Source organism: Rhinolophus sinicus, linkage group LG15 (assembly GCF_036562045.2).
Source record: "Rhinolophus sinicus isolate RSC01 linkage group LG15, ASM3656204v1, whole genome shotgun sequence".
Taxonomy (NCBI): domain Eukaryota; kingdom Metazoa; phylum Chordata; class Mammalia; order Chiroptera; family Rhinolophidae; genus Rhinolophus; species Rhinolophus sinicus.
This window is the reverse complement of record NC_133764.1, coordinates 3,078,539-3,098,689: the sequence shown is the minus strand read 5'-3', so window position 1 is coordinate 3,098,689 and position 20,151 is coordinate 3,078,539. Positions and strand designations below refer to the sequence as shown.

The window sequence follows — 20,151 nt, the reverse complement described above, 5'->3', positions numbered from 1 at the left end:
ATCCCACCCTTCAGTATTTTTCCAAGAAAAGTGAAAATTTGTTTTCACACAAACGTCCATAATGCAAGTTTTCATAATAGCTTAATGCTTAGGCTTGGTTCATACCAGCAAAAACTGAAAACAACCTAACTGTCCTTCCACAGTGAGTGGATAAACAAACTGGTGTGGGGGCAGAGCCCCAGAAAGTAGTTTCCAGGCTCTCGGCCTCACATAGACAGGTGCTGGCTCAGGTAGTAAATGGCCAACTGTGATTGCATGGCCATCAGCTGTGGCTAGTTGGCCGTCAGCTGTAACCAGTGAGCCATTGGCCACTAATATAACTGCTGTGGCTACGCTAGGAGAGAGAGAGAGAGAAAGAATGGGGCTAGCAAGGAGATGGTGGCTGGGCTGGCAAGCGTGGATGGCGGTTTGCGGACAGTGTGGATCCAGCCGCCAGTGAGAATATAGTGGTATGACTCCCCTACCTATGGCTCCGTGGGTGTTCCTTTTTGGCCTCACCGTATCCTGTGTTCTTGTGTGGGGAGTGGGAGCAGAGACCCCGCAGGCCTCCCCGCACGACAAATGGTGCAACGAGCAGGGTCTCCTGCACGACACTGGTATGTCCATACTATGAAATACTAGCTAGTATTTCAGTAAAAAAAGAATAAACTACTGGTACATGGCAAAAAAAAAAAAAAAAAGATGAATTTTAAATGCATTGTGCTGACTGAAAGGAGCCCAATTCAAAAGGCTACCTACTATATGATTGCATTTATGTGACCTTCTGGGAAAGGCAAGACTATAGGGACACTATTGAAAACAGAAAACAGATCAGTGGTCACCAGGTCCTGGGAGTGGGAGGAAGGGCTGTGGTATAATAAGAAATATATTTGGTCTTTGTCCATGGTTCCTGGCGCAGAGCTCCTAAACGGAATTCGGAATTTCACTTGGAATTTCTTGAGTGATAGGAGTGTCTTTTGTCATTCCTAAGGAGCCCCTTTTAAGCACACCTGAGTTTTGGCTAATGAGGTGACTTAGGGTAGGGACCTAGATAGCCTCTAGGTGGGACTGGTCACCAAAAAGACCAAGTGATTAGAGACTTGGAACTTTCAGCCCCCACCCAGTGAAGGGGGGAAAAAAGGGCTTCAAATTAAGTAAAAAGCCTTTGACAACAAGATTTGATGAGCGTCTGGATAGGTGAACACATCCACGTGCCAGGAGGGTGACAGCCCAGTTCCACAGGGACAGAAGCTCCTGTACTCAGGACCCTTCTGGACCTTGCCCTATGTGTCTCTCCATCTGGCTGTTCATCTGTATCCTTTATAATACCCTTTATAACAAATTGGTAAATGTTTCTCTGAGGAGCAAATTAATCAAACCCAAGGAGGGAGCCGTGGGAACATCCGATATATAGCCAGTTGGTCAGAAGCACAGGTGACAACCTTGTCTGAAGTGGGGGCAATGTCGTGAGACTAAGCCCTTAACCTCTGGGGTCTGATGCGAACTCCAGATAGACAGTGTCAGAATTAAGTTAATTTCTTGGTGTTGTTGGAAAGCACACCTCAGAGGGGCTGATTATAACGAGGTGTGAGGAATCTGGGGTGCCAGAAGTGTTGTAAGTCTTGTGGTGGTGAGTGCACATAGGACATGGTCACTCAGCTCAGCTGGGCCGAGTGAATGCTCTCTCCTTGCTCCAGCCCAAGCCCACCTTTCCAACCCTCCTTTTCCCTTTTATTCTCTCCATGCTCCAGTCAAGCTGGGCTTCCACGGCCCCAGCAGCAAAGGACTTGCCCCCTCCATGCCTTTCTTCTTGTTTTCCCCATGTTCCCTCTGCCTGGACTGTCTTTCCCACACTCACTCCCCTTATGCATAAATCTCATCCATCCTTCAAATCCCAGATCAAATGTTGCTTCTTCCCTGTAACCTTGTCTGACTGCCATCTCCCCACACTCACAAAAAGCTGGAAATTGTCTGGTGTGTCTCTAAATTCCAAGCCTTTTATCTATGCGTCTCTTACATTTATTGCCTCTTCTTGTATGACTATGTATGTTAATATCATGTCTCTCCAACTAATTGTAAGCCCAAATCTCATTTGCTTCTGTATATACGCAGTGTCTACATCAATTGATGCCTTACTTGTGGTAAGTGATCAGAAATTTTCTGTTGGATAAATTAATGAAAAAGTAAATGGCCAGGGTGACTGGTAGCAGGGCAAGTCTGTGTGGCCAGCATGCCGAAAGAATGATGTCACCCAGGAGTTTGGACTAGATGGTCTCTTAGTGATAAGCAAACACGTCCAGGGAGGTTATAACTCCAGAGCTATTGTTCTCTGGTAATAACCTAGAGCAGCAGTTCCCCAACCTGGCTGATCAAAATTACCTGCAAGGCTGATTAAAAACACACATGCCTGGGATTCACTCCCGAGAATCCTGATTCAGCCCATCAAGGGTGAGTCCTGCTTTAAAATTTTTAATAAGCTCCTAGAGTGACTCTGAGCAGCCAAGCTTGGGACTTACTTTCCTAAATGTCCAGAAGGCCATCCACAGGTAGCTGATACACACACACACTCACACACACACACACACACACACACACACACACACGTGAATGGATCATCAAATTGTAATACACTTATACCTGGCAAAATACTACATAGTATATGGTTCCATGGATATAAAAGTCTAGAAGAGTGAAAAATAATGCAGAGTGACAGAAGGCTAGCTGATGAGTATTGGCCCAGGGCTAGGGGGTGGAGGGTGGTGATGTCTGAGAAAGGGACTTTCTGTAAAGGGGCACAAAGGGAACTTTTTGGGGTAATGGAAATGTTCAATACCTTGACTGTAGTGGCGGTTCTGTGGGTATAGACATTTAGCAAAAGTCACTGAATTGCACATTCAAAATGGGGCATTCACTGAGACTCAGAATCTAGTAAACTAATGATGACCCCGTGTGGGGACAGAGCCAGGAGTGCAGTTTCCAGGCTCTCGGCCTCACATAGACAGGTGCTGGCTCAGGTAGTAAATGGCCATCAACTGTGATTGGATGGCCATCAGCTGTGGCTGGTTGGCCGTCAGCTGTAACCAGTGAGCCATTGGCCACTAATATAACTGCAATAGCTACACTAGCAGAAAATGGGGGGCTAGCAAGAAGATGGTGGCTAAGCTAGCAAGAGCGGATTGCAGTTAGGATGGCGGGTTGCGGACAGTGTGGATCCAGCCTCCAGTGAGACTATAGTGCCGCCAGCGAGAATATAGTGGTATGACTCTCCCATCTATGGCTCCGTGGGTGTTCCTTTTGGCCTCACGATGTCCTGCGTTCTTATGTGGGGAGCGGGAGCTGAGACCCCGCAGGCCGCCCCGCACGACACCCCGTCTCTGTCCTTCACCCCCTCTATATCTAGCCAGTCACCAAGTCCTGTCACTGATTCCAAAATCGCTCCTGATCTTCCTCTGTTCTTTATTTCCAGTGCTCACATCATACTGTGATTAGAATTACAGTTGGTTTCCCTACCTAAGCCAGGGCCACAGCCACGTCTGCCACCATGCTGTTAGTAGGCTTTCTAAAACACATACGCACCCATGTCCCTGCCCTGCCTAAAAACCTTCCACCCTCAGCCCCCTTTTCAGGATGAAGACCCAGTTCCACGAGCCAGGCTGTTCAGGACTGGATTGGATGCCCTTCCTCTGAATGTCGGCATCTGTAATGCTGCATTGCAGTTGCTTTAACTGGTTTGTCTGACTCTCACCTAAGCATCCAGGTGGGCACCATAGTTTTTGCCTTTGGATGTTTGGCATCAAGCAGATCCCCGACACACGGAGGTGCTCAGTATGTGCTTCTGGGTGTTTCAGATGAGTTAATAAATGAATACCACAGCACAGAGTGTTAGTCCACTAAAGGGCTCTGATTCATGAGAAGAGGGAGGTGCTGGAGGATAAAGTGGTATTTGAGCTAGAGTCTGATTATGGGCTGGACTGTGTCCACCCCACCACCCCACCCCCAATTCATATGTTGAAGCCCTAACCCCAGCACCGCAGAATGTGACTGTATTTGGTGACAGGGCCTTTAAAGAGGCAATTAAGGTAAAATGAGGTCATGTGGGTGGGCCCTCATCCAATGACTGGTGTCACAAGAAGAGGAGATTGGGACACAGACACACAGAGAGAAGACCATGTGAAGACACAGGGAGAAGACGGTCATCTACAAATCATGGAGAGAGGCCTCAGAAGGAACCAACCCTGCCCACACCTTGATCTTGGACTTTTAGCCTCCAGAACTGGGAGAAAAGAAATTTCCATTGTTTAAGCCATTCAGTCTGTGGTACTTTGCTATGGTAGCCCCAGCAAACTCTACATCTCAGAAGGATGAGGAGAAGTTGATAGATGGACACTGGAAGAAAGGGCCGTCAAGGTGAACAGCACACCCACAGGCAGAGAAGGTGCGATTCCAGGGCGTGTGCGTGGGAGTGGCTTAGCAGCAGTGGCTGAGCGCGTGGGAAGCAGTGCAAAGCACCACGGGAAGAAAGGTTGGCAGCAGTTGTAGAGGACCTGAAATCCAGGTTAAAGAGTTCAGACGTTACTCTGTAGGCCAGAGTGCCTCCTCCTTGTGTGACTGTTGGCAACTAGGTATTGCCTGTGACTGAAGGAAGCAGCGGGTTGGCAGGACCAAGTGTTCCCCAGGCAGGTTCCATGGGGAATGACTAAGTCACAGGGCACTGCACATCCTTAACTGTGCAAAAGAGCCATGGGGCACCAAAAATTTGTTAATTTAAAAGTTCTACAAGTAATGTTAGTATGAGAAACTCAGGACCACGCATCATGGCTCTCTGACCAGAGCCACAAACAAATAATGGGATCCTGACGACTGGAAGGGCCATATGCCGTCTGCTCTATGTGCAGGCTGCACTGCTAATCCACCCAGATCTTCTTCCAACCTTGGCTCACCCCTCCGGAGCCACAGCGCTCCCTTTAAAACAAAGGTCGGATCCTGTCACTCCTTTGCTCAAAATCTTCCAGTGGGTCCCCATAGCTAATAAAATCCAAGGCCCACACCTGGTTCACACGTCCCCATGCACGTATCCATGACTTCAGCCTCTCCATCCCCTGCCCTTCGCTGCATTGGGCATAGGAAAGCCAGGCCCAAAAGGGATTGTAGGGAATTGCTCGTTAATACATTCCAATAGCTGAGGATGGTTTCATTTATCTGTTCCGTCAACAGGCCCTCCTAAGGCACCTGGAGTGTCTCGGGCACTGCGAAGGTGCCACAGGCAGGAATAAGCAAACACAAACCCCGTTCACCTGGGGTTCATTGTCCAGAGTAGGCAACAATCAAATAGTCCTGAAAACACAAGATTTCAACTGGGAAAAACTACTAAAGAGATGGGGTGATCAGAGCTTGTCCTTAGGGAAGTATGGTCAAGTCAGGGAGGAAAGCCTGAGAAGGTTCCATGAGGAAAAGACATTCCCAGGATTGTGGGCATTAACTAGATGAAAGGGGGAGAACACCACAGGCAGAGATAACAGAAAGGCAACGGAAAGACATACTGTGGCAGGAGCTGCATGGATGAGGGCAAGGTGGCACACGAACAGCCCTTGCAGACCACCTCTCACTGCCCTGAACCTGTCAGGTGCCCCCCACATCCTGGAGATGCCCAGTTGTCAGCAGCCCACACCATTCACAAAAGCTGCTGTAGCGTTTCCCAGGGCTCGGGCTCCTCCTGTGCAGCCAAGACTCCAGGTGAAGCCAGGACTCTGGAAAGCCTTCCTTTACTGGTGCTCAGACCTCATCAATGGGACCCAGGGCAGTTCCTGACAGGTAGTGGGTACCAGGGAGGTTCTCAAGCTCCCAGGCTCATTAAAGACTTTTATTTACAACCCAGACCTTCACCCTAGGGTCTCATCCTCTATCTACTTTATCTACTGCATAAGCCCCTCCCCAACTCCTCTGTTGACTCCCTAAGAGGCCACTCATTAGGCCGCTTCCTTCAGGCTCTCATTACTGCAGCACCAGGTATGGCTCCAAGGGCTGTCTCTGAAGGCCCCGTCTCCCTGGTTGCCACGTGTTCCCAGTTTACCTCTCTCTGTGATTGTACAAAATCCGGTCTCCAGTTATTTCCAGCAGCATCCTCCCTGCATTCACTGACAAGAGAGTGATTTTCTACCAGCTGAATGTCTAATCCTAACACATTTTCTTCCATAAGTAGCATCCCTTTGTGACCAGAGCAACCCTGTAGGCCTTACAGACCATGTTACGGAGGTCTGCCTTCATGGCTGATAACTTTTTATTTTAACTTTTAAATTTAGCATTGTTTCATTTCCATTGTCTCTCATTTACAGTACATCCCAAAGTTTCCTTTTAAAATATGTTAATAATGTAAGTCAGCTTTAGGAATTTTAATGAGTAAGTGATGGTACTTGGCTATGGCGAGAACTGTGGAAAGAGGAAGTAAATGTCTAAAATCTGGGAAACAGTGGTCCCAGTGAAAGGAATGAAGAAATGGCAGTGGGGGTGAAACTCGAGAGCCTGGAGTGAGGTTCCAAGTGGTGGGATGTGGCCAAAGGGGCGGGGCCTCAAAGAGAATGCTGATGTCCCACCCATGCTTTTCTCAGAATAATCTCTGTCGGGCTGCCCTCTCCGCAGCACCCATCCACAGGAACTCTTGTCTATTATTCTCCACCACAACCCCTAGTTGGCAGCTTCATAGCAATGCTCACAATCAACCCAGTAGTGTGTCTGCTGCTCCACAGGATGGCACATTCTCTCTCCGGTGCACCATTGTCTCCCAGGGCCTAGAGGGCTGCCTGGCTACAACCAGGCTCTAAATGTCTGCTAGGTGAATAACTGCACGAATGGCTATTTTGAAAGCTGGCTGATGGCTTTTAAAAATAGAGATAAGAAACACATCTGAAAAGGAAAGTGAAGAGCACAGTGCATCTGGGATAGTGTCTACAAGCCACGCGTCAAAATAGGGACGGGAGCTGTTTAGAGGTCACTGCTCATCAATGAAACAGTTTTTCCTCTATGCCTCGCAGACTGAGTTTTCTCAACAAGTTCCTTGTTTCTTTTCCTGAAATGTAAGTTAAAACCTGTAAGGAATGTTAAAACACTGACAGCCAAATGTTCGCTCGTCCTAAAATTTATCATGTACTTTCGCAACCCTGAGCCTCTACACCTAGGGTACTGGCCTCTAGAATTTTCTTACCTCTGGGCCTGGAAAAACATCTATTCATTTATTTACACAAGTACTAGACAAATACAGACTCATAAAAAATTCAAACACAGAAGCGTATCTAGCAAAAGGTGAAAGAGAGAGATGTGATACATATGTACAATGGAATATTCCTCGACCATAAAAAAGAATGAAGTTTTACCATCTGCAACAAGGATGGACCTAAAGTGTATTGTGTTAAGTGAAATACGTCAGAGAGAAAAAGACAAATACCATATGATTCCATTTATATGTGGAATCTAACAAAACAAAATAAACTAACAAGCAAGTTGGAAGCAAACTCATAGATATAGAGAACAAATTGATGCTTGCCAGATGGGAGGTTGTTGGGGGCCTGAGTGAAAAAGGTGAAGGGATAAAGAAGTACAAATTGGTAGTTACAAAATAGTCACAGGGATGTAAAGTACAGCATAGGGAATAATGTCAATAATATTGTAGTAACTATATGTAGTGCCAGGGGTACTAGACTAGTCAGGGGGATCACTTTGTAAAATTATATATATATATATATATATATATATATATATATATATATAACATATAACTACATGCATATATAATATATACATACATATATACATAAAATCACTATGCTGTACACCTGAAACTAATATAAAATAATACTGAATGTCAGCTGTAATTGAAAAATAGAAGTAAAATTTAAAAAAAAAATTTTTTAAGGCGAAAGAGACCTTGCCCTAACTCTAGTTCCTTCTCTAGAGGTAACATAGTAAACAACTTGATATTACATATCTAGTACTTTTAAAAAATGAATTTTTATATACATACAAATAAAAATATATAGTTTAGATTTCTTAATATAAATAATGAAATTTTTAATGTATAGATTACATGCTTACTTGAAAACATGTACAGTATTTTTCTAAGACACATGAAAGGTATATATATTTTACATTTTAGTAGATTTTGTAAAATTGCCATATAAAAGCTTTACTAATTCTTGTTCCTATTAGTTGTGATTGCCAGTGCCAAGCTCCACATGTTCTCTTTGACACTGGATGTTGTTTATGTTTTCATTTTTTGCAGATCTGCTTCAGGGAAAATGATACTTAATTAGTACTTGAATTTACATATCCATGAGCCTTACTGAGATTAAATATTATATGTTTACTGGCCATCTGCATTTCTTCTGTTTATAAAAATAAATATAAATTGCCTGTTTATAAATTGCTTTTGCCCATTTTTCCTTTGTGTGTCTTTTAAAATTGATTTGTGGGAATTCTTCTTTTATAACGGATAGTAGTCCTCTGTGGTATGTATATTGCGTATATTTCTGTCTGTCACTTGCCTGTCTTTCAATATACCAAGTTTTTTAATGTATATAGTCAAATGTGTCATTCTTTTTCTGTCTCCCAAGATTACCCATGAAAGGTTATCTTAGGCCATAAATGGAAAGAATGACACATTTGACTTTATATGAAAAATACATAATGTACATTTATGTATATAAAATGCACACACATATATACACATCAAATACTCTCTATACATATCTCTATACATCAAATACTTTTTCAGTGTTTTCTTTTTAATTTAGATTTTATTTCTTTACCCCTACAACCCATGGAGTAGACACTATTACTATGACCATTTTACAAATAATAAGACTAAGGGACACAAGTTAAGACAGCAATCTGCCCCCAGAGCCTATGCTCTTAAGCGAAATGCTATTTACATATTATAAAACAACAAAAATTAATACAGTATGATAACAGCACAGCAAAATTTGCTCCTATAAATAAAACAGATAATTCAGAAATATCATTTAGCATATAAAAGGACAAAATTATAAAATATTAGAGAACAAAGATTGCTCATAAATGATGCTGGAAAAACCGTTTAGCATTATTTTTAAATCAGTTTAAATCCACTTTGCACATCATCCACCAGAGTAAAAACCAGAAGGAAAAATCCCTTAAAAGAGGACAATTTATATCTCTAAAGTAAGAAGAATTAGGGGAAAAAAAGGATATATTTGGATATGTAAAAATGTTAAATGGCTGCATGTTTCTAAAAAACTTACTTTAAAATGTATATAATAGTCTGCAGAAAATATGGCAAATGAATCTTATTAAAAACCCATATAAATTAGCAAAAAATTAAAAAAGGCATTAAGATCCTAACAAAGAAATGAGCAAAAGAGAAAGTACAACTTGTAAACAAACGTGTGGAAAAAATGTTCAGCCTAACTATATTAAAAAAAGCAAAATTACAAAAAAGGGCTTCTGTTTTGCCTATTTTTTTATGACACTGTCATTGGTGGAATGGATAAAATTAAGCTGATACTCTCACACAGAGTGTTGATAGAAAGCAATTTAGAAACATGTACCAATCACCATTAAAATATTCATGTCCCTTTTATTTAGTAATCCCATGTTTGAGACTCTATTCTACAGATATAATCCAAAAACATGGGGAAAATTATATGTATATGATAATTACTGAAGTATTATTTATAATAGAAAAAAAAAAAAGAAGAAGAAGAATACCAAACCCAAAAAAGAAAAGCAGCCCAATTTTCAAAAACATGGAATAAATACTTAAGTAATTTATGGAACAATGACTTACTAGAACATTATGCACTCTTAAAAATAATTGTGAAACCAAAAATATAAATAACCTTATGCTATAATATCTAGTTATATAGATAGCAATATAGAAATTTTAAGTTGTTTTAGAGCATAGGATTGAGTCACTATTTTCTCTAATTTCTAAATTTACTTTGGGTTTAAAAAACCCCAAGTTCCAATCCCAGCTGTACCACTCCACCCACCAGTCAGTCTGACCTTGACCAAGTTATATCACCTTTCTGTGCCTCAGTTTTCTCACCTATAAAATGAAGACCATAAATGTACCCGCCTCATGGAACTACTGTGAAAATCAAATGAGATAATGTTTGTGTAAAACTTGACTGCTGTATCTGTCACACAGTAAACACTCAAAAATGCTACTTTTATCATTAAAAACATTTAACGTGTTTTAAAAATAAAATTGAAACGGGGGAAAAAGATACTTCACATGGAGTGATGTGGGGACAGAGTCCCAGAGAGCAGTTTCCAGGCTCTCAGCTTCACGTGGAAAGGTGCTGGCTCGGGTAGCAGATGGTCATCAGCTGTGACTAGTTGGCCATCAGCTGTTACTGGTTAGCCATTAGCCACTGATATAACTGCTGTGGCTAAGCTAGCAAGAGTGGATTTGTGGATTGCGGATTACAGTTAGCAAGAGAGGTTGGTTGGCAGAGAAGCAGACGGCAGGTTGCGGATCGTGTGGCTCCTGCTTCCTGTGTCTCCAACCCAGTCACCAGCGAGACTATAGTGGTATGACTCCCCTATCTATGGCTCCATGGGTGTTCCTTTTTGGCCTCACCATGTCCTGCGTTCTTATGTGGGGAGAGGGACCAGAGACCCCACATGACACCCTGCATGACAAGTGGGTTCTTTTTCAACTGCAAGTTTAGTATGGTTAATTTTGACTTCCTCTATTTTTGTGGGCTTCTCCTGCTAAGAACAGACAGCACTTACATGTAAACTCACTTGGCAAAGGAAAGATTAAAGGAAGTGAAATGGCTACTCAAAACTAGAGCCATATGAAAATAAATAGTCTGTGAAGTTGATTGTAAAGGAACAAACAGAGCCATATCAATGAGGACTAAAGTAAAAATAGCAAATGTATGTCATTACTTTTGCCTTCTAATGGGGGAGCGGGGGGAAATCACATTTCTCAAGTAAACTTAAAATATGGATTTCCTAAACTACTAAGCTAAACGTTTTATTCTAATAAGAAATTAAGTCAGTGGAAAACGGAAATAAAAACCCAAAACTTAATTTCTAGAAAATAGACTGGTGAAAAGACATTTCAAAGTAGTCTGAGACCCTTACAGGGGTGGGGTGTGGGAAGAGGGGTGGGACAAAATACTGCCTAAACAGAAACCATAAAATGAGTAACTTCCTAGAAAAGCCTCTATCTTTGTCATATCTTTGAAATTCAGCCATCAAGGCCTCATAAGTACAATGTTTGGCCCAGATATCGAGCACAGGGACGTTATCAGGCCCTCTGCAAGATGGGAAGGTGAACTCCAAAGTGCTGGTCTTTGAGGGGAGAAAGCTCTAGCACCTTCCAGTGGGCTAAGAAACAGTCCAGTGGGCAATTCTCTCCACAGGACTTTAGACTTCCCACATTTGGGGAAAAGAATGCACAGAAACAGCCCTATTCACCTTGGTTGGGAAAAGCAAATCTTCACACTGCTAGTAATTAGTACCCATAGAGAGGATTTCTTTTCCAAAGAACTTTACACAGTTAACTTGAAGTTAGCATGAATTATCTACTTTGCAAGATGAAAAAAATAACAGGTAGTGAAAACAAAATAGTTTTTCAAGATGTCAGAAGATGAATTTCAAATTCATTTTTAGCCCCTCAAACATGCATGTAGTGTTAGCTGATCCAGTCCACGAACCACCAGCGAATGTATTAATAATAATGCCTTAGTCCTAGCAAGATTCACTGGGTACGTTTGACAGTATACCTAAAGCCGAAGAACCTCTTCCCCCAGATAGAGCTTTTCATCTAAGATTTTCCATCCTCATCTTAAATAATAACCAACTATGTACTTACTGCAAAGCCTTTTGCTTCTTGTGCTTCTTGGGAGCCGCTGACCTCAATCAGCAAGTCAGCGCACTATTCTGGGGTTCCGTGCTGGCCAGGGAGGAAAACCACAAGAGGCTGAGGCAGTGAGCATTTGAGCAATGCTTCACTCAGGAAGCAGGCGGGCTCTGCTCTCCAGGGCCTCTGACGGCCTCTCCCTCTGTCTCTCACAATCTCTCTCTCTCTCTCTCTCTCTCTCTCTCTCACACACACACACACACACACACACTGCAAAATCATTTCTATCCTACCCGGCTCCTGAATACTTAAATGTATCTCTCTAAAACATAAGGATTTAAGATGTACACTGCCTAGTTTCTTGCTGATTGCTCCCTGAGATATCAAACAGAAAAAAGAAAAAAAAAAGCCAGTCTGTTCTTCAGAGGCGAGTCTGCCCTGAAGCCTCAGGGCCCCTTGCTTGCCTTTGCCTGTGAGTTGTTCTAGGTGAGATGGGGAAGCCAGGTAACAATCAGGAAGCATTTTAATGCAGGTAGTTCTGATAAACTGACTCAAGGGATCTTGGAGGTAAGGCATCGGATCTCCAATGCTTTGGTAATTTGTTGCGATTTTTTTTTCCATTCTAAATAAATATTTTTGTACCTAATTTTGAATTCCAAGAGCTCCAAAATTACAGGAGCACGCTCACAAAACCTGGGGTCCATGTCCCCTGCCACTACACGTGGCCTACAAGCCCCAGTGACCATGAGATCGCCTGCAACAGGGAGCAAACACGTTGCACAGAAAAAAAAAAAAGAAGAAATTTTGTGCAGGTAAACAAGCTACATGTGTTATATCCACGCTCACCAAAAACTGGCATTATCAGGGCTAGGCTGAGCTTAGTCATGGCCATATGTTGGATTTTAATTGCTCTTTTACTGGATAATAGGTGTGAAAAGCAGACAAGTAGCTCTTACATGGCGGAGAGTTCTTAGCAGACAGTGTGAGTTTGCAAAGCCTCAGTGACACTGAATGCCTGGTGTTCACTGTAGTTCCATCCCCCATGTGCGGACTCTGCCATTCTAATCACAGACCATAGTAAGGAGCTGTCCTCACACAGCCTAGTGCCGGCCTGTCCCTGCCAGGGGAGTTATTACAACTGTGGCCCGCTGGCTCCCTGGCAAGTGCTCCCACCTTTGGTGGCCCTCCCTCTTTGCCTTAAAGACAGCAGAGGCATAAGCATGGGATTTGCTCTCATTGAGGAGTATCCACCCTCTTGGGGGTCAGGGGTATTCAGGGACCTAACTTGTCTGGGTGTTCCTCCAGTGTGTGGCAGCATGACACAGACACTGGAGCTCGTAGTGGCCGGGACTCTGCAAGTGACAGAACTCCAACTCAACTTTGCTTAAGAAAAATAGTAAACTTATTGGCTTGACTAACTGGAAAGTCTAGGGATGAATTCAAGCTGGCTTTAAGCCAGCTAGACCTAGAGGTTCAAATGTCATTGAAAATCTGTTTTTCATTATCTCTCAGCTCTGCTTCCCTAGGTTCACTTAATTCAAACACAGGGGCTCTTGGGATGGGAAAGCCTTCCCCAGCAGCATTCCAGGATTAGAGGTATTTAGAATTCAAGACCTCAGAAAAAGGGAGACACACCTCAGAAAAGAACCCCAGAGTGATACATTGTCCAACCCAGTGACCAAGCAGAAGGAACTGGGTGATTGGTACCCTACTAATTATGAGAAGAACAGTTCCCAAAAGCAAAACAATGCTGGATAGACAAGAAAGTACAAGCTAGTAACCCACTGCTGCCTTGGATTATTAAGCCTTTCATGTGATCATGTCTTACTTCTCCAACTGGACTGTAAATCTATTAATAGAAGGATATATACAAAATGTTAACAGTGGTTATCTCTGGAATTGTGTCATTTATTTTTTAAATTCACATTGTAGCTTCTAAACAGGTAGATATTAAATTGTATAATAAAATAATACAATTAAAGAAGTTATTTCATGCTAAACAAATCCTATATACAAAGCAAATATATATATATATATGTATATATATATATACATATATATATACATATATAGTCTGACAATTAAGTTCACAAACTCATCCTAGAAAAAGTGCAACATACCTCATTGCTGAATATCACTATGGTCACCTTCAAAGTACTCCCCTTGGGAAGCTATGCACCAACGCTAGCACCTAGTCCACCCTTCAAAGCAATTTTGGGACTTTTTCTGGAGTGGCCATCAGAGCTGTCATCGTGTTACCCTTGATGTCCTGAATGTCATCAAAATGTCTGCCTTCAAATATTTCCTTTATCTTCAGGTAAAGAAAGAATTCGTTGGGGGCCAGATCAGGTGAGTAGGGAGGGTGTTCCAATACAGTTGTTTGTTTACTGGCTAAAAACTCCCTCACAGACAGTGCCCTGTGAACTGGTGCATTGTTGTGATGCAAGAGCCATGAATTGTTGGCAAAAATTCAGGTCGTTTAACTTTTTCACGCAGCGTTTTCAGCATTTCCAAATAGTAAACTTGGTTAACTGTTTGTCCAGTTGGTACAAATTCATAATGAATAATCCCTCTGATATCAAAAAAGGTCAGCAATATCATTTTGACTCTTGATTTGGGCTGATGGAACTTTTTGGGTCGTGGAGAATTGGCTGACTTCCATTGTGCACTTTGATGCGCATGTTAAATCACCAGTGATAACATGGCCTGAAACATCGTCTTGCATCCCAAATGGTCTTGTCAAACTTCGATTCTCCTTTGCTTTGTCATCAGTGAGCTCCTTTGGGACCATTTTTGCACACACCTTTCTCATGCCAAGATTTTCAGTTAAGATTTTCCTAACTGTTTCTCTATCAATGCTTACCTGGTCTGCTATGCTTCTCACACTCAGCCAATGATTTTGACGCACAATTTGATGAATTTTTGCAATGTTTTAATCAGTTCTGCTCATTACTGGCCGCCCTGACCTCTCTTCATCAGTGACGTGTTCTCTCCCCTCAGAAAAATGTTCAATCCATTTGTACACTGCCGTCTCTGGCATTATCCCCATAAACGTGGACTAACATGTCCCTGATTTCACTTCCACTTCCACAGTTTAACAAGAAATGTAATGTTTGTTCATTGCTCTAATTTAAGCTCAGACATTCTCACGACAGCACATAAAAATATGCAACAACAATAATGAATGGCATTCAGCAAGACACTACCACACGTCGACACAAACACAGCTGTGAGACACTGATATACCGAGATTATGAAACCTTACCGAACTGTTTGTATAGTGCTGCCAATGTAAGTGCACTGTGGCAAGTTCGCGAACTTAATTGTCATACCTCGTGTGTGTGTGTGTGTGTGTACACATACATATATACACACACATAGATATACATAATATCTATGAGTATATATAATTGCTATGAATAAACCTGGTAAGAAAATTGCAGTCACCCTCAAAAAAATCTATAACATTTTACCAAACAACAAAAAAGAAGACTGGATGAAAAAAACATATCATGTCCTTCCAATTAGATATTCATTCTTTACAAAAATAATTTTCTATGTTATAATTTCAATAAAAATTATAATAGGACTAGAAGTGTGAAGAAAATTCTTCATAAAATTATCCTAAAATTCACCTGGTAAAATAATTAATTCATCTCTGTAGAAGAAAATTCTTGAGAAAAAAAAAAGAAGAAAGTGGATTTTACTGCAAGATATTAAAATAGACCAGAAAAACAAAATAATTACAATGGTATGGTTCAGGAATAGAAAGATCATCAGTAGATCATAATAAAGACCCATAATAAGAATTTAGGTTATGATAAAGATGGTATTACTAATCTGAGGATAACAAATAGATTGTTTTTTAAAATGGCATTGGAACAATTAGCTAATCATTTGCAAAAACCAAAAAGACCCCTATCTCACACCACATACCCAAATGAATTCTGATGGAATAAAGATTTAAGTGGAGCTAAAAAGAAGCATTATACTAAGAACTAGAAGAAAACAGAGATTATATATCTGAACAAGGTGAGAAAGGCTTCTCTGAACCCACATGCAAAGGCAGAATACTTAAAGAAAAACAGATTTGACTACTTGAAAATCAAAACCCTCTGCAAATAAAAAAATACTATAAACAAAATGCAAATACCATTGATAAGATCAGACAAACATCTGAACATAACCTTTGGTTCAGCTATTCCATTTTTAGGATCGTATCCTATAAACATAATCATGAATGAATACAAAGCTATATGTGCAAGAGTTATGAGCTTATCTTTCATTATAACAATGACAACAATAAAGGAAATAATTAAAAGTCTAATTGGTTAAATTATGGTATAGCCACATAATTAAAGATTATGCAGGCATTAAAAGTGACACTATATCAATATTCCTTTTGATATAGATGCAAAAATCCTGAACAGAATAACTACCAAACTAAATCTAGCAACATATATAAAAGGATTATACACAATAACCAAGCAGGATTTATCCCAGGAATTTAAGGTTGGCCCAACATATGCCAATCAATGTAATATACCACATTAACATTTCAAGAGATGCAGAAACAGCGTCTCACAAAATCCAATGCACTTTCATGATAAAAACACTCAACAGGCCAGCCCGGTGGCTCAGGCAGTTGGAACTCCGTGCTCCTAACACCAAAGGCTGCCAGTTCGATTCCCACATGGGCCAGTGCCAGATGGCAGTTGGTTGGAGCGCATCCTCTCAACCACAAGGTTGCCGGTTTGACTCCTGCAAGGGATGGTGGGCTGTGCCCCTTGCAATTAACAATGGCAACTGGACCTGGAGCTGAACTGCACCCTCCACAACTAAGATTGAAAGGACAACAACTTGACTTGGAAAAAGTCCTGGAAGTACACACTGTTCCCCAATAAAGTCCTGTTCCCCCTTCCCCAATAAAAAAACAAACAAACAAATGAAACACTCAACAAACTAGGAATAAAGGGAAATTCCTCAGCTTGATAAAGGGCAACTACAAAATGCCCCAGCAACTAACATTGTACTTAATGGTAAAAATCTGAAAGCTTTCTCCTAAGATCAGAAACAAGATAAGGATGTCTCTGCTCTCACAACTTTTAGTCAAGATTATACTGGAGCCTTTAGCCAGGGGAATTAGGCAAGAAAAAGAAAGAAAGCGCATCCGATTGGTAAGAAAGTAAAAACATCTCTATTAACAGGTGACGTGGTCTTATATGTAGAAAATCCTAAAGAATCTAAAACAACAAAACAGAGCTAATGAACTTGTTCAACAAGGTTGTAGGATACAAAAATCAATTTTATTTCTATATACTTGCAATGAACAATCCAAATATACTAAGAAAACAATTCTATTTACAATAGCATCAAAAATAATAAAATACTTAGACATTTATCTAACAAAATACTTATAAGACTTGTACACAAAAACTACAAACAGTGAAAAAAACTGAGGAGGTCAAATAAATTGACAGACATCCCATGCTCATGTACTGTAAGACTTAAGATGACAATACCCCTCAAATTGATCTACAGATTCAACATAACCGATATCAAAATTCCAGCTGCTCTTTTTGCGGAAATTTACATGCTAATTCTATAACTCCATGGAAATGCAAGGGACCCAGAACAATCAAAACAATCTTGAAAAAGAATAACAAAATGTAAATGAATTAAATGCTCCAATCAAAGGATATTGGGTGGCTGGGTGGATGGGTTGATAGGACCCTGGCATGTGCTGCCTGCAGAAGACTTACTTCGGATTGGACTAGGGGTGGGGGGGAATGAAGAGGAACGTTTCATGAGGGTGGAGGCTTGGGGAAGCGCTGGGGTAGCAGTGCTTGTACTGGGCAAGATAGACTTCAGAATGGGGGCTGTGACAAGAGACAAAGAATGACTCAGTAATTCCACTTCTCAGTATTTATCCAAAGAAACCCAACACACTAATAAAAAGACATGTGCATCCATATGTTCACTGCAACATTATTTATAATAGCCAAGATATGGAAGCAACTTAAGTGTCCATCAATAGATGAATGGATAAAGAAGAAATGTACATATATACAATGGAATATTACGCAGCCATAAAAAGAATGAAATCTTGCTATCTGCAACAACATGGATAGACCTAGAGGGTACTATCCTGAGTGAAATAAGTCAGACAGGGAAAGACAAATGCCACATGATTTCATTTATATGTGGAATCTAAATAACAAGATAAATGAACAAACAAAACAGAAACAAACTCATAGAGACAGAGAACATTTTGATGGTTGCCAGATGGGAGGAGAGTTGGGGGGATGGGTGAAAAAGGGGAAGGGATTCAGAAGTACAAATTGGTAGTTACAAAATAGTCATGGGGATGTAAACTATAGCATAGGAAATATAGTCAATAATGTTTTAATCATTATATATGGTGTCAGATGGGTACTAGATTTATCAGGATGATCACTTCATAAATTTTATAAATGTCTAATCACTATGCTGTACACCAGAAACTAACATAATATTATATGTCAACGTAATTTGGAAAAGAAAAATTATTTTAAAAATAGAAAAGGCAACCTACAGAATGGGAGAAAATATTTGCAAACCATATATCTGATAAGGAGTTAACCTCCAAAATATATAAAGAACTACTACAACTCAACAGTAAAAAGCAAAAAACAAAAAACCTGATTAAAAGATGGGCTAAGGACTTGAGTAGACATTTCTCCAAAGAATACATACAAATGGCCAATAGGTATATAAAAAAAGATCAATATCACTAATCATCAGAGAAATGCAAATCAAAACCACAATGAGCTATTACCTCACACCTGTCAAGGATGGCTATTATTAAAAAAAAAACAAAAAAAAAAAACAAGCGTTAGTGAGGATGTGGAGAAATTGGAATCCTTGAACATTATTGGTGGGAATGTAAAATAGTGCAGACACTATGGAAAACAGAGGTATCTCAAAAATTTAAAAATAGAGCTACCATATGATCCAGCAATTCCACTTTTGGGTATTTATCCAAAAGAACTGAAATCAGAACCTCTAAGAGATATTAGCACTTCTCTGTTTGTTGCGGCACTATTCACAGTAGCCAAGATGTGGAAACAACATAAATGTCCACTGACAGATGAGTGGATAAAGAAGACATGGTATATACATACGATGGAATACTATTCAGCCTTTATAAAGCAGAAAATTCACAGTATGTGACAACATGATGCTAAATGAAGTAAAGCAGTCACAGAAAGACAAACACTGCATGATTTCACTTATGTGAGGTATCTAAAATAGTTAAATTTATAGAATCAAAGAGTAAAATGGTGTGCCAGGGGCTGGGGGAGGCAAAAATGAAGAGTTACTAATCAATGGATGTAAAGTCTTAGTCAAGCAAGATGAATAAGCTCTAGAGATTTGCTATGCAAGACTGTGCCTACAGTCAGTGGTAATGTATTCTACACTTAAAAACTTATTAAGATGGTAGATCTCACGTTGTGTTCTTATTACAATAAAATAAAACTTCAAAAAATAAATTACTGCCCCCCTCCAAAAAAGGATAGTTATCTCTGGTTGGAGGGACGATGGGAAGTTTTAGTTTTCTCTATGCTTTTAAGATTTTTCTATACCAGTTGCAATGGACATGTAACAGTTTTATAATTTAAAAAATACTATTTAAGCATAACAACAATTATGTACCCTGAGAACATCAGACTCATTTTGTGACTTTGATGGTTTATACTGCAGGAAGCAGGTTCAATTTGACCCAAAGAAGGCTTTCCTAATTGTAGAAATAATTAAACCCCGGACAAGACTTCCTTCACAGGGAATATGAAATCTCTACTCGTGGATTCACTGAGAACAGAGTAAGATGAAGGACCACAATGGCACGTAGGGGTGTTTGTTTGCGTGGAGGCTGGGCAGTGTAAGGGTGGTCTCGCTCCAAGATCCAGATCGCGAGTCCAGACCAAAGCTGACAGAAGCCTCCATGCGGCTAATCTCCAAAGTGCCTCAGTGGGAAACCTGCCAGCTCTCCACGGAACAGAATTTCCTAAACCTTAGCCAAAAATCAAAAGCCTAAAAATGCTCTGTTTTGCTCTTGGAAAACAAATTCAGCAAACCTAAAAATAACTAGGACAAAGCCAAAAGATGAAAGTGACTCTGGTTTCAAACAGATGTTTGACTGATTTTTGCAAAGACTGTCAGAGTAAGAGTCCTACATTACAGCAGAGAGGTACCCAAGAAAATCTGTTATGGAGCGGGGTGAAAGGGCACACCCTCAGGGGCAGAAAAGGGTGAAAATCTTCAAGGGTTTCTAAGTTTCATATAGC

The 20,151-nt window shown here is 40.8% G+C and overlaps 1 protein-coding gene across 5 annotated transcripts in view; it reads right to left on the bottom strand.

Annotated features, from left to right (window-relative positions):
- Positions 1 to 20,151, bottom strand: part of SPECC1 (sperm antigen with calponin homology and coiled-coil domains 1) — a 241,634-nt gene that overhangs the window by 177,629 nt on the left and 43,854 nt on the right. The window contains exon 1 of one of the 5 annotated variants that reach the window (XM_074319356.1): positions 11,837 to 11,974. The exons of the other annotated variants lie outside the window; for them this stretch is intronic. The gene's annotated coding sequence lies outside the window, so the exon portion shown is untranslated. Of the gene's footprint in view, positions 1 to 11,836; positions 11,975 to 20,151 lie in introns of those variants that run through there. 5 annotated transcript variants of the gene reach the window in all.